Source organism: Enhydra lutris, unplaced genomic scaffold (assembly GCF_002288905.1).
Source record: "Enhydra lutris kenyoni isolate GAN:26980312 unplaced genomic scaffold, ASM228890v2 scaffoldscaffold4, whole genome shotgun sequence".
Classification (NCBI taxonomy): domain Eukaryota; kingdom Metazoa; phylum Chordata; class Mammalia; order Carnivora; family Mustelidae; genus Enhydra; species Enhydra lutris.
In genome coordinates, this window is record NW_019154088.1 from 32,999,173 (window position 1) to 33,010,667 (window position 11,495).

The 11,495-nt window shown below is 46.1% G+C and overlaps 1 pseudogene; it reads right to left on the reverse strand.

Annotated features, from left to right (window-relative positions):
- On the reverse strand, nt 1-2,604 carry LOC111139707 (annotated as a pseudogene).
- Between the last annotated feature and the right edge of the window lie 8,891 nt (nt 2,605-11,495).

The following is an 11,495-nucleotide window of genomic DNA, read 5'->3' on the forward strand; positions in this document are numbered from 1 at the left end:
CTAGACATGTCTTCGTCGGCTGACAGTGCCCTGGTACAAGGTCAGGGCCCAGAGCAGGGAGGGACTCAGGAGGTGGTGGCCCAGGGCCCAGGGCCCAGGTGGTGGGCGCAGCATGTGGGCAGTGATGCATTTCTTGCAGGCCTCAAAGATGATCTTGAAGGTCAAGCAGGGGCATAAGCTATGCCTCTAACAGGTTCCAGTGTCTACCAGCTAGACCCCAAAACCTGACCTTCATTGCCCACCTGCCTATACTCACTAACTGCTGCCTTACATTTTTCCTTGAGCTCTTCTTTCTGGTTAGCCTCCTAACCCAGACGAATAAAACCCAAAACCACCCCTCACGTGATGGCAAGTCCCCTGACAAGGCCTGGAGCCAGCCAACCCCAGACCACCCAGGCAGTTTGAGCTAAACCCCTGACTGGAGCTTATGCAGATGGACTGGGAAGTAACCCATGGGATGGAAGCCTTTACCTCATCATAATACTAAAATATCTGCCCAAGGAGGAGCGTCAGCCTCATTTACATAACCATACAACATGTGTAGGCGAGTTTCTTTGAGGCACAGGCACGACCTTACACTGGCCTCCACATACCACCAGAAGGCTTCCCTCTCTGAATATTCATCCTAACCCTAAACAAAAGGTACCCATTCGTCCCCCTTCCCCAGGAGTCACAGCTTTGGAAGCCATTCCTCTGATGTTATTTGCTGCAAATAAAGTTTTCTTTGTGCGACAAGTCATCTGGGGCAGTTTCCATGACTCACCAAGGAGCAAACTCACGCTGGTTCCGTTGCACCAGGACCAGGCTGGGCGATGGGTCAACAAGAAGTCCTTCAGAACAGGCACCTTTGCGGGGCCACCCTGAGGGAACCCATTCTTCAAATGACACAGCATCACTAAAAGTGATGGCATCACATGAGCTGTGAGCAGGGCAGAAGACAGACCCAGCCCCAGCACAGACATCAAGGCTGAAGCCGTGGAAGCAGGATCAAGTGCTTCTCCACCGACATTCTCTGCCTTGGGGCCGGGCTCCACCAGCCAGGGGCACTGTCACTGAGTAACAGGGACCCTGTGCTCTGGAAACTCCTGCTTCTTGCAACCAGGCTTCTTTCCCGCAGGCTTGAGCTACTTCTGCTCTAAGCAGGAGTTAGGGGTCCCCAGAAAAAGAAAGATGAGACTTAGCTTCCGTGACACTAGAGAAGTCATTTTAGGCCTCCAGCTATTCCCCATGATCTATGCGCTACTTGCCCAAACATACTTCTCGCAGAAGTTTCTGGAAGGTGTCAGAATTACAAAAAAAAAAAAAAAATGCAAAAACCACAGTAGTTATGGATTTTAAGGGAACAAAGGGAATGCAAAAACTAACAGTCTCCCCCAGGCCAGGAAATGGGATTTCAGGACAATAAATCAGTGGTAAAACTCCCAGTACTATTTCAAAAGTAAGCTAACCCTGCATTCCTAATCCGAGATAAGTAACCCAAGACACCATCCAGTTTATACCAGCTCTCAGAGGATGCCCACAACGCCTTCTGTCTGGTCCGACAGTTACAGCTGCTTCATTACAAAGTCTCCATCCTAGCAGAAGCAGAAGCTTCATTAATATAACATAAAGATATGTATATATACATATGTGGGCAAGTTTTCTTTTTTTTAAGATTTTATTTATTTATTTGACAGAAAGAAAGAGAGATCACAAGTAGGCAGAGGGGCAGGCAGACAGAGTGGGGAAGCAGGCTCCCTGCTGAGCAGAGAGCCCTATGTGGGGCTAGATCCCAGGACCCTGGGATCATGACATGAGCCAAAGGCAGACGCTTAACCCACTGAGCCACCCAGGCACCCCGTGGACAAGTTTTATAAGTGGGCCTTGCTACCTTACACCCGCCCGCCTTTACCACTGTCACAAATCTCCCCTTTCTGAATATTCATCCTAAACCCTAAATTTAAAAAGCTGCTCACCCCTGCTTGGGGAGTCACGGCTTTGGACGTAATACCCCATGATCTCCTTATTTGCTGCAAATAAAGTCTTCTTTGTGTGACAACTCCACCTGGTGTATATCTGTAACTCACCAAGGAGCGAACTCATGTTAGGGTGGTGACAACATGTCGTCTCTGATAAAGGTAGGTCATGGCCCTCTGTGATCTTGGCCTCCCTGAGCAGCTTGTCCTCCATCAGCGGCCACTCACAAGGGAGTCTCTTTCACCGCCGGGACTGGCCCTGCCTCTCCAGGACCCTAGGGAACATTTGTGTGTGCGCTTAAGAGAGTGACACATGGACGTTTAGACCATCAGAGCCATCACCCTGCAGTCCTGACCATAGCAGCGCCTTTTCTTCTAGGGCCTTCTGAGAGCTGCCAGCAGTGCTGACCTTTGGAGGCCTCAAGTTCTCGGGAGGCCCCTCACAGGTCTGATGACTCCTCAGTGCTTCCTTCTTGGCTCTTTGGCTTCTCGGCACTGACGTCAAAGCCAAGGCCCACCTCGCCCACTGTGTCTGATTGTCCTCTTGATATCATCATCTCCAGAATCCTTCATGAAGCCTCCAGAAGTTATCTGGTAACTCCTCTTCCTCCTCTGCCTCCAGCCCAGAAAGCTGGTTCCTTGAGGTCATATGGCCTTCTTTCCCAGACTGTGTACCACCAGAGGCCCCTCACCCAGCTTGGTCAGACAGAGGAGCAAGGGCAAAGTCCCAAGGTGGGGTCAGCACATCACGTCAGAGGACACAGGCTGAAGTAAAGCGGTGGAAGAAGGGAAGTTAAAGGAGGTGAGATCAGAGAGACACCTAGGGCCAAACCACTTAGACCTGGATAGGGATTTCAAACTCTAAGAGTGATGCGATGCCATTAGAGAGTTTCGAGCAGAAGTGAGTTGTGACTGATGTACATTTTAACGGGGTCACTCTGCAAAATGGTTAGCCAATATACTGTAGGAGGACATGATGGGCAGCTTCTAAAATGGTTCCCAGCAATTCCTTCTTCCTCGTGTTGAGTGCCATGATATTGTGACTTATACATGATTTCATAAGAAATACACATTTGGTCTTTCCCATGTTCTGAACAGAGCTCCTAATACCCTTGGAATTTCCTAAGCGATGAGAGTGATGAAGGTATCTTTTGTTATTCAGAACAAACCCCTTCCAACCACACCTTACTTTATATTAAGAAGATGATTAAGAGAAAACCCCTAGGTAACCTCAAGATGGGGGCTGTTTGCCAGGGGAACCAAACTAGATTATAGGATAGGAACTTCCAGCCCCATTCCAGTTCCAGAAAGAGAGGCTAGAGACCAAATTCAATCACCTATGGCCAATGATTTAATCAGCCGTGCCTACTGTAAGAAAGTCACCTCCAAAAAACCCAAAAGGATGAAATTCAGAGAACTTAAGGATGTGGGAACTCGTGGAAGTGCTGGGAGATGGCACCTTGGAGAGATCATGGAAACTGTACCCACCCCCCAACACGCCTCACCCAAGTCATCTCTTCCACCTAGCTGTTCCTCAGTTATAGCCTCTTATTTTTTTTAACTTAAGTTAAAAATTAAAAATCTTTAAAGATTTTATTTTTTTGTCAGAGAGAGAGAGAAAGTGTGAGAGAGAGCATAAGCAGCAGGAGCAGCATACAGAGGGAGAAGCAGGTTTCCCACTGAGCAGGGAGCCCAATGCAGGGCTCGATCCCAGGACCCTGGGATCATGACCTGAGCCAAAGGCAGATGCTTAACTGACTGAGCCCCCCAGGCATCTCGAGTTGTAGCCTTTTACCAGAAACCAATAATCTAGTAAATAAATGCTTTCCTGAGTTCTGGGAGCCTCTCTAGCAAGTTAATTAAAACGGAGAAGGAAGTGGTGTGAACTTTTGATTTATAGCCAATTGGACGGAAGCATAGGTAACAACCTGGATTTGTGATTGGCTCCTGAAAGCCCAGTCGTTTTCTCTGGTGAAACTGAGCCCTTAACCTTAACCTGATGGATCTGAAACCATCTTACAGGCATACCCTGAAGGTATTGTGGCTTTGGCTTCAAACCATAGCAGTAAGGCACATATCACAGTAGAGTCAAATGGATTTTTCGGTTTCCCAGTGCATATAGAAATTATGTTTACACAATACTGTAGTCTGTTCATTAAGTGTGCAGTAGCATTATGTCCTTAAATTTTTTTTACATTCCTTAATTAAGAAATACTTCATTGCTAAAAAAAAAAAATGCTAACTATCATATGAGCTTTTAGGGAGTCATAATCACTGATCACAGATCACCATAAAAAATAGATTGAAATATTGCATGAATCCCAAAATGTGTCACAGAGACACAAAGTAGCAAGTGCTGTTGGAAAAAGTGCTAACCCGGCCAACACAGGGTTGCCACAAGCCTTCAAGTTATAAAGAAGGCACAGTCAAACGAGGTATGAGTGTAAATGGTGTCAGAACTGAGTTACGCTGGGGGACACCCAGCCAGTGTCACAGAATTGTGGAAAACCCCACACATCTGCGTTCAGAAGGGCTGTGAGTGTGGCAGTTTCTTGAGAGTAAAGGAGAGACAAAAAGTAAAGGAGAGACCATGAGGAAGTGAGCTTTTCCTTACAGTGCCCTCCTCTCATCCTCTTCCCTTGAGTGTGTGTTGGGCCTAGTAACTTGCTTCTGACAGAATACTGGGAAAGTAATGCGAGGCCAATTCCAAGATTAGGTTACAAAAGACGGGGACTTTCTTCTTGCCCAGCCTCTCTCACCTACTCTCCCTCTCAGAGTCATTTGGTCTTCCAAACCAGCCAGCTGCCTGGTTGAGAGAAGGCTCTGGAGAGGTGTCTGTGACCAGGACTGACATCTACAGCCAACAGCCAGGGAAAACCTGAGGCCTTCTAACAGCAAAGCGAGCAAACTCAGAAGCAGATCTGCCCCTGTGGAGTTCTGAGATGGCGGCAGCTCAACCATCCCCTTGACGGCAACCCCCTCAGTGGCCCAGACGTCAGAGGGCCCTGGGAAGCCGTGCCTGGATTCCTGACTCTCAGAAACCCTCCTGAGATAATAACTGTTGCATGTAGGTTTGGGGGGTAACTTATCATGCAGCAGTAGATAACCAATACAGAAGGCAAGTCGGAAAGCAGGAAGATCCAGTTTTATAGGACACAGAAATGGTCCATCCCTCCTCAGGATAATGGCAATTTGGACTAGCACAGAGCAGGGACTGAGGTAAGAATTGGTTGCATTGAAAATGACTTTTGCAAAGTACCACTCAATATGTTTATGTTTATATCATTTCTACTCCTTGATAAGAATTAGCCTAAGCAAGGGCTAGAATTTCTGGAAAGACCAAATTGACTGACCCAGTTTAGGAGACACCATGACACAGTAAAAGGCTGTGTGGCCAAGTCAAAATGACTGAAAAATATCTATATCCTTGTTATGGGCTGAATTGTGCCCCACCCCCGCAAAAAAAAAAAAAAAAAAAAAAAAAAGTTGTGCTGAGGCCTTAAGCCCACATGTAACCTGATTTGGAAATAGCATCCTTAGAGTTGTAACTGAGAGAATACATTTCTGTGATTTAAAGCCCCTCAGTTTGTGGGACTTTGTTATGGTGGCCCTAAGTACCTAAGGCAATACCCGTAAACGGTCTTCCTTCTCCACCCACCACCCTTCAAAGTTGTGAGATGCTAAGTCAACCCTCAAATCCCCTCAGGAATACTATGCAGCCATCAAAAGAAATGAAATCTTGCCATTTGCGATGACGTGGATGGAACTAGAGGGTATTATGCTGAGCGAAATAAGTCAATCAGAGAAAGACAATTATCATATGATCTCCCTGATATGAGGAAGTTGAGAGGCAATGTAGGGGGTTTGGGGGGTAGGAAAAGAATAAATGAAACAAGATGGGATCGGGAGGGAGACAAACCATAAGAGAATCTTAATCTCACAAAACAAACTGAGGGTTGCTGGGGGGAAGGGGGTTGGGGGGGGGTTATGGACATTGGGGAGGGTATGTGCTATGGTGTGTGCTGTGAAGTATGTAAACCTGGTGATTCACAGACCTGTACCCCTGGGGCTAATAATACATTATATGTTTATGAAAAAATAAAAAAAATTTTAAAAATCCCCTCCCTTGGCACCAACAGAGCCACACATTCATAAAGACAGTTACGGAATGTTCTGTGGCAATGCCGATGATGATTTACCTTTCTTTTGTTGCTTCTGTTACACAAAAGATGAGTCTGTGCTGAACACATCAGAAATCTTTTCAGTGATTGCTCACGGGTGACCAGCTTCTGATTCATTCCACGGTAAATGAGGCCACTGAGAAGTTATCAGTAAGGGATTTATGTTTTAGTAGCATGTTTAATTATGATACAACCACGACTGTCTCTTACACAGGAATTTAGCATGCAAGATTTACAGCTCTTAGCACAATTTTGGCCTTTGTTGTCTCAAAGAGCCTTGTTTCTGATGTTTTATTAGACCACCCGCCTCTGTTAGATTGTGTCAGACTGCCCCCTACTGATTTGGGCTCATAATTTCATCCCGGCTGCTGCTGTTTTGAGTTGGTTTTCAGAATGTCTTTTACCAGTCTGTAAACCTGCCCGCCCTCCGGCCCCAAAGAACAGGGAGAACATTGGAATGTGTGGGGGGGGGGGGGAGACACTCTTATTTTTTTTCTTTTAATAAAACATAAACAACCACAAAATATATATATATGAAGTTTTTCATTTCAAAACACATCATTGAACCAGCTTAAGCTCGCAAGAGAAATTAAGTTTCCGGAATAAGAACAGATCAGATTCTTTTCTTTCTTATTTCTTGAGGGTAGCAAACACCTTCAAGAGATATCCTCTCGGGCACCTGGGTGGCTCAGTGGTTAAGCCTCTGCCTTCAGCTCAGGTCATGATCTCAGGGTCCTGGGATTGAGTCCCACATCGGGCTCTCTGCTCTGCAGGGAGCCTGCTTCCTCCTCTCTCTCTCTCTCTCTGCTTGCCTCTCTGCCCGCTTGTGATCTCTCTCTATCAAATAAATAAGATCTTTAAAAAAAAAAAAAAGATATCCTCTCTTTTCACGATATGACAACAGGGAATTTTTTTTTTTTTAAGAAAAGCCGATGAAATTTTAATTAATTCAACCAGCCAGAGGAAAGCAATATGACAAAAAGCACCTCAAAGGAAGGGTGGGATTTCTTTTCCGCTTCAAAGGTGTTGCTGTGTGATGCTGTGAAAAGATGTCCCCGGCCCCCACCGCAGGCAGGGGGGTCGGAGCTCAGCAAACACCCACATGGGCCTCCCCAGTCTCCTCACTGCTATCCCTCCTTCGCTGGTCAACCACTGGGCACGTGGATGGGGCCAGCCACAAAGAAAGGGACAGAGGTCAGGGAAAGGGTGGAGGAATGTATTAGTAAGGAAGAAATCTGGAAATGAGTATTTGGGCTTTATAAGACAAATCTGTTCTCAAGGTAATTGGACAGCCCTCCAAACGCCAAAGCTAATCACTGAGAATGAACCCCTACCAGGATCATGTCCACCGTACCCAGCCGGGACTCCTCACCCTCCAGGCTGTCCCAGGGATGCCTGGCGAACCTGACCCTCAGAGCTATACTTTGTGAGACCACATGCAGCCTCCTTCCATGGACCTGCGGCGTTCCGGCACACATAGCCATCTTGTAACTAGCTCTCAGCAGAGTGGTTTCTGGTGATCCCTGTCGCTGCCCGGGTTTGGTTCTTGGTCCTGAGCCACAGGTAAGTACCTTTATTTCCTCTGCAACTGTTTCGTATCCTGCCTTGCCTGGGCTGGAAGGCTCTGGAGAGGGAAAAGAGAGGAGCATTCTTCCTCCCTGCCCGCCCTGTCAGGCATGCCATGGCCTATGCTCCCTCCCAGAACTTAAAAGGAGGGCACAGATGGAGGTGGGGGGTGGGAAAGGTCACTGGAGAAGGGCTAGCATGATCGCAGTATGCCAGACAAACCCAAAACCCAGTCCATAAAAGATTTCTTTATCTTGCCTGGTCCGAGAGAATAGCCCAGCTGCTATCTTTGGCTCTCCTCCATTCCTCACTCCCATTCATAAAATCGCTAGAGAAGGCCATGTGCTGCTTCCTCGCAGAGCAGATCAAGTTGTGCTCGAGTCCAGAATGAAGTTGGATTGAGATGCAAGGGGCTAGAAGTCTGTCTGTCCCCTCTACCCTGACTCCCCCATCTGACTACACCCACCATGAATCAATAAATCATAGGCAGCGTCTCTCTAGAAGTCCAACACCATGTCAGAAGTGCACCAGAAGTACATAAAAGTATACTACACTAAATTTCTGGGGGCGCCTGGGTGGCTCAGTCATTAAGTGTCTGCCTTCAGCTCAGGTCATAATCCCAGGGTCCTGGGATCGAGCCCTGCATCAGACTCCCTGCTCAGCGGGGAGCCTACTTCTCCCTCTCCCACTCCCCCTGCTTGTGTTCCCTCTCTATCTCTGTCAAATAAATAAAATCTTTTTAAAAATAAATAAATAACTTTCTGGCGCCCATGGATTAGCCTGTCATGGCAGTCCAAGAGGCTCCTGACCTATAGCAGTTTGTCTTTTGGTGAGGCCCAAATCTGAATGGTAAATAGCAGGACACCAGGTTTGGGAGACAGTCACTTGGTAATTCAGCCTAGTTAGTCTAGTTCGCTAGTGATCCTAAAAATACAATGTCATCATTATTTTAATTGACCATATGCCTAGTACTGGACTAATTACTTCCTATATATTACCTCATTTAACCATGATTTATAACCACTTTATTCCCACTTTATAGATTAAAAAAGAAATTGAGATTCAAAGAGGTTGAGAAATATACTCAAGATCATATAACCAGTCACTGTGATTGAGCAAGGCCACAGAGCTAGTGTGACCGAGAGAGATCACAGAGCTAGCTGATCGGGCCCCGAACCCAGGCGTCCCTTACTCTGCAGCTCAAGCAGTTAACCACATCACTTCCGCATCCTATGTCCTTCTCATGCCAGGCATGCGCCAATGACTATGAAGCCATCAGAATTTTGTTACCATCAGAAAAATGGCTGCAGGTGCTAGAGATGCCTTTAGCAAACAGTGAAAAGACTGTGGTATGAGAAAACACAACGATTACACTTATCTCCGGACAGAAATATAAATCTGGAAAAGGCCAGGACCCTGAATTAAAACAATTCCACTTTTCTGGATTAGAGAATTTTGAAAAGATCTGGAGAGCTAAGTGTTTTACACACAACAATAGAGGCCTATATACAGCTATGTATGTATGTGAATATTAATAGAGATATATTGCCTCCTCTCCAGAATAGAACACCATTAGCATATCATGCAAAAGAACAATTAGAAGCTCAAGTATACAGAGGGGACTGTGATTAACGGTGTTCAGGAACAGGAGTGCACTGAAGCATTCAGAGAATGCACCTGAAGATGAAGTAAAACTCGAGTCAGGCCTTGAGTGATGAACGCAATTCAGATGGGTGGAAGGAAAAAGGAGGGCTTCCAGGCAGGTGAAACAAACTCAGACGCAGAGATGGGCTCATAAATGAGCATAAGCAACACGGGGAATTTTAATCTAGATCAGAAGCCCAGTGGGGCCAGGAAATGCATCTCAGCTTGTAGTACAGTTCTATCTCCAAAGACTAGCACGTGGTAGGCCCTCAGAAGCTAGTTGGTGATGAAAGAAAGGAAGAAGGGAAAGAGGGAGTGGACAAGGGGGGGCACAAGAGAGAACTCAAATGAAAAAGACAGAACAGAGAGCAGAAATGTGGATAGTAGAGATGCCCAACCAAAGAAATTGTGTGTGTTGGGTCTGAAGGAAAATAAGCCTGGCTGGAGCAAGGGTAGGAAGGGCCTTGACCAAACAGAGTCAGAAGTAGAGGGCGAGATAGAGCCAGATGGAAAAGCCATGTGTCCTCAAGCCTTCAAGGAAGCATGTTAAAAGCCACGGAAAATAAATGGTTTCATACTGAATGAGCTAAACCGCGGAAGACACAGGCTGGAGCGAGCAGGGGCAGAGCCCTTAGGGAGCCATCCTGGCCATCCAAACACAAGAAAAGATGGAAGTTTGACCTTTTGGAATGGCAGAAGGAGTGGGAAAAGGGATGAAAAATTGAAGAACCTGCTGAAGGGGTGAAAGCTATTCAATGTTGTTAACAGTTGGGCCAATGGAGATAAATGGGAAGAAATAGGTCAAAATTTCAAGTGGGGAGCCTGAGACAGTAGTAGTAGCATGCTTATTAAAAGTGCAGTTAGCGGGGCGCCTGGGTGGCTCAGTGGGTTAAGCCGCTGCCTTCGGCTCAGGTCATGATCTCAGGGTCCTGGGATCAAGTCCCGCATCAGGCTCTCTGCTCAGCAGGGAGCCTGCTTCCCTCTCTCTCTCTCTCTCTCTCTACCTGCCTCTCCGTCTACTTGTGATCTCTCTCTGTCAAATAAATAAATAAAATCTTAAAAAAAAAAAAAAGTGAAGTTAGGGACGCCTGGGTGGCTCAGTCAGTTAAGTCACTGCCTTAGGCTCAGGTCATGATCCCAGGGTCCTGGGATCGAGTCCTGCATCAAGCTTCCTGCTCGGCAGGGAGCCTGCTTCTCTCTCTGCCTCTGCCTGCACTCTGCCTGGTTGTGCTCACACTTGCTCACTCTTTCTCTCTGATAAATAAATAAATAAAATCTTTTTTTTTTAAGTAAAATTAACCTGGTTTAAGAGGAAGAGAGGGAGATACTCAAGTCAGTACATGATATAGAACTTGAGAAAGCTCAAATAATAGATATAAAACTACACATAACATCCTCAACAGTAGAGAGTTCAAGAATTTGTTCATGGTTTCATAGATGGGTGTGTTTGTAGGGTCAACAAATATGGTGTAGCCACTAAGCAATTTTTTTAAAGATTTATTTATTTATTTGAGAGAGAGAGAGGGAGAGAGCATGAGTGGGGGGAGGGGCAGAGGGAGAGAGAGAGTCCCAAGCAGACTCCCCACTGAGCGCGAAGCCCAACTCGGGGCTCAATCTCACAACGGCAAGACCACGACCAGAGCCAAAACCAAGAGGGAATGTTCAACCAACTGCACCACCCAAATGCCCTAGCTACTGAGCAATTTTAATTAAACTACCACATTTAAGAATTAGAAAAAACATAAGCTATCTTTATACAATATACAGTGTCCATGTTTCAAATGCTTACACAGTATACAGCAGTATTTGCCCAGCAGCATCTGTTTGAATAACCTCTAGTGAAAATATCTCACTTCTCTTTTTAGGTGGCTCTGTTTATTAAAAGTTTTTCAGAATATTCATATATTTCAGCAAAATGAAGCTCACCTTGGGCATAATGTCAGTTATCTTACAAAACAGGTGAGAAAGACATTGCTACTTTTCCAATATCCACTTTCCCCTTCTTCCTTGGGAAAAAAGTTTTGTTTTTGTTTTTTAGCGGGACAACTGACTATCCAGAATAAAACTACCTTCCCCAGACTCCCTTCCAATTGGTTAGCCATGGGACCTAGCCCTGCCCAAGAGGATGGAAGAGAAGGGATGTGGAGAA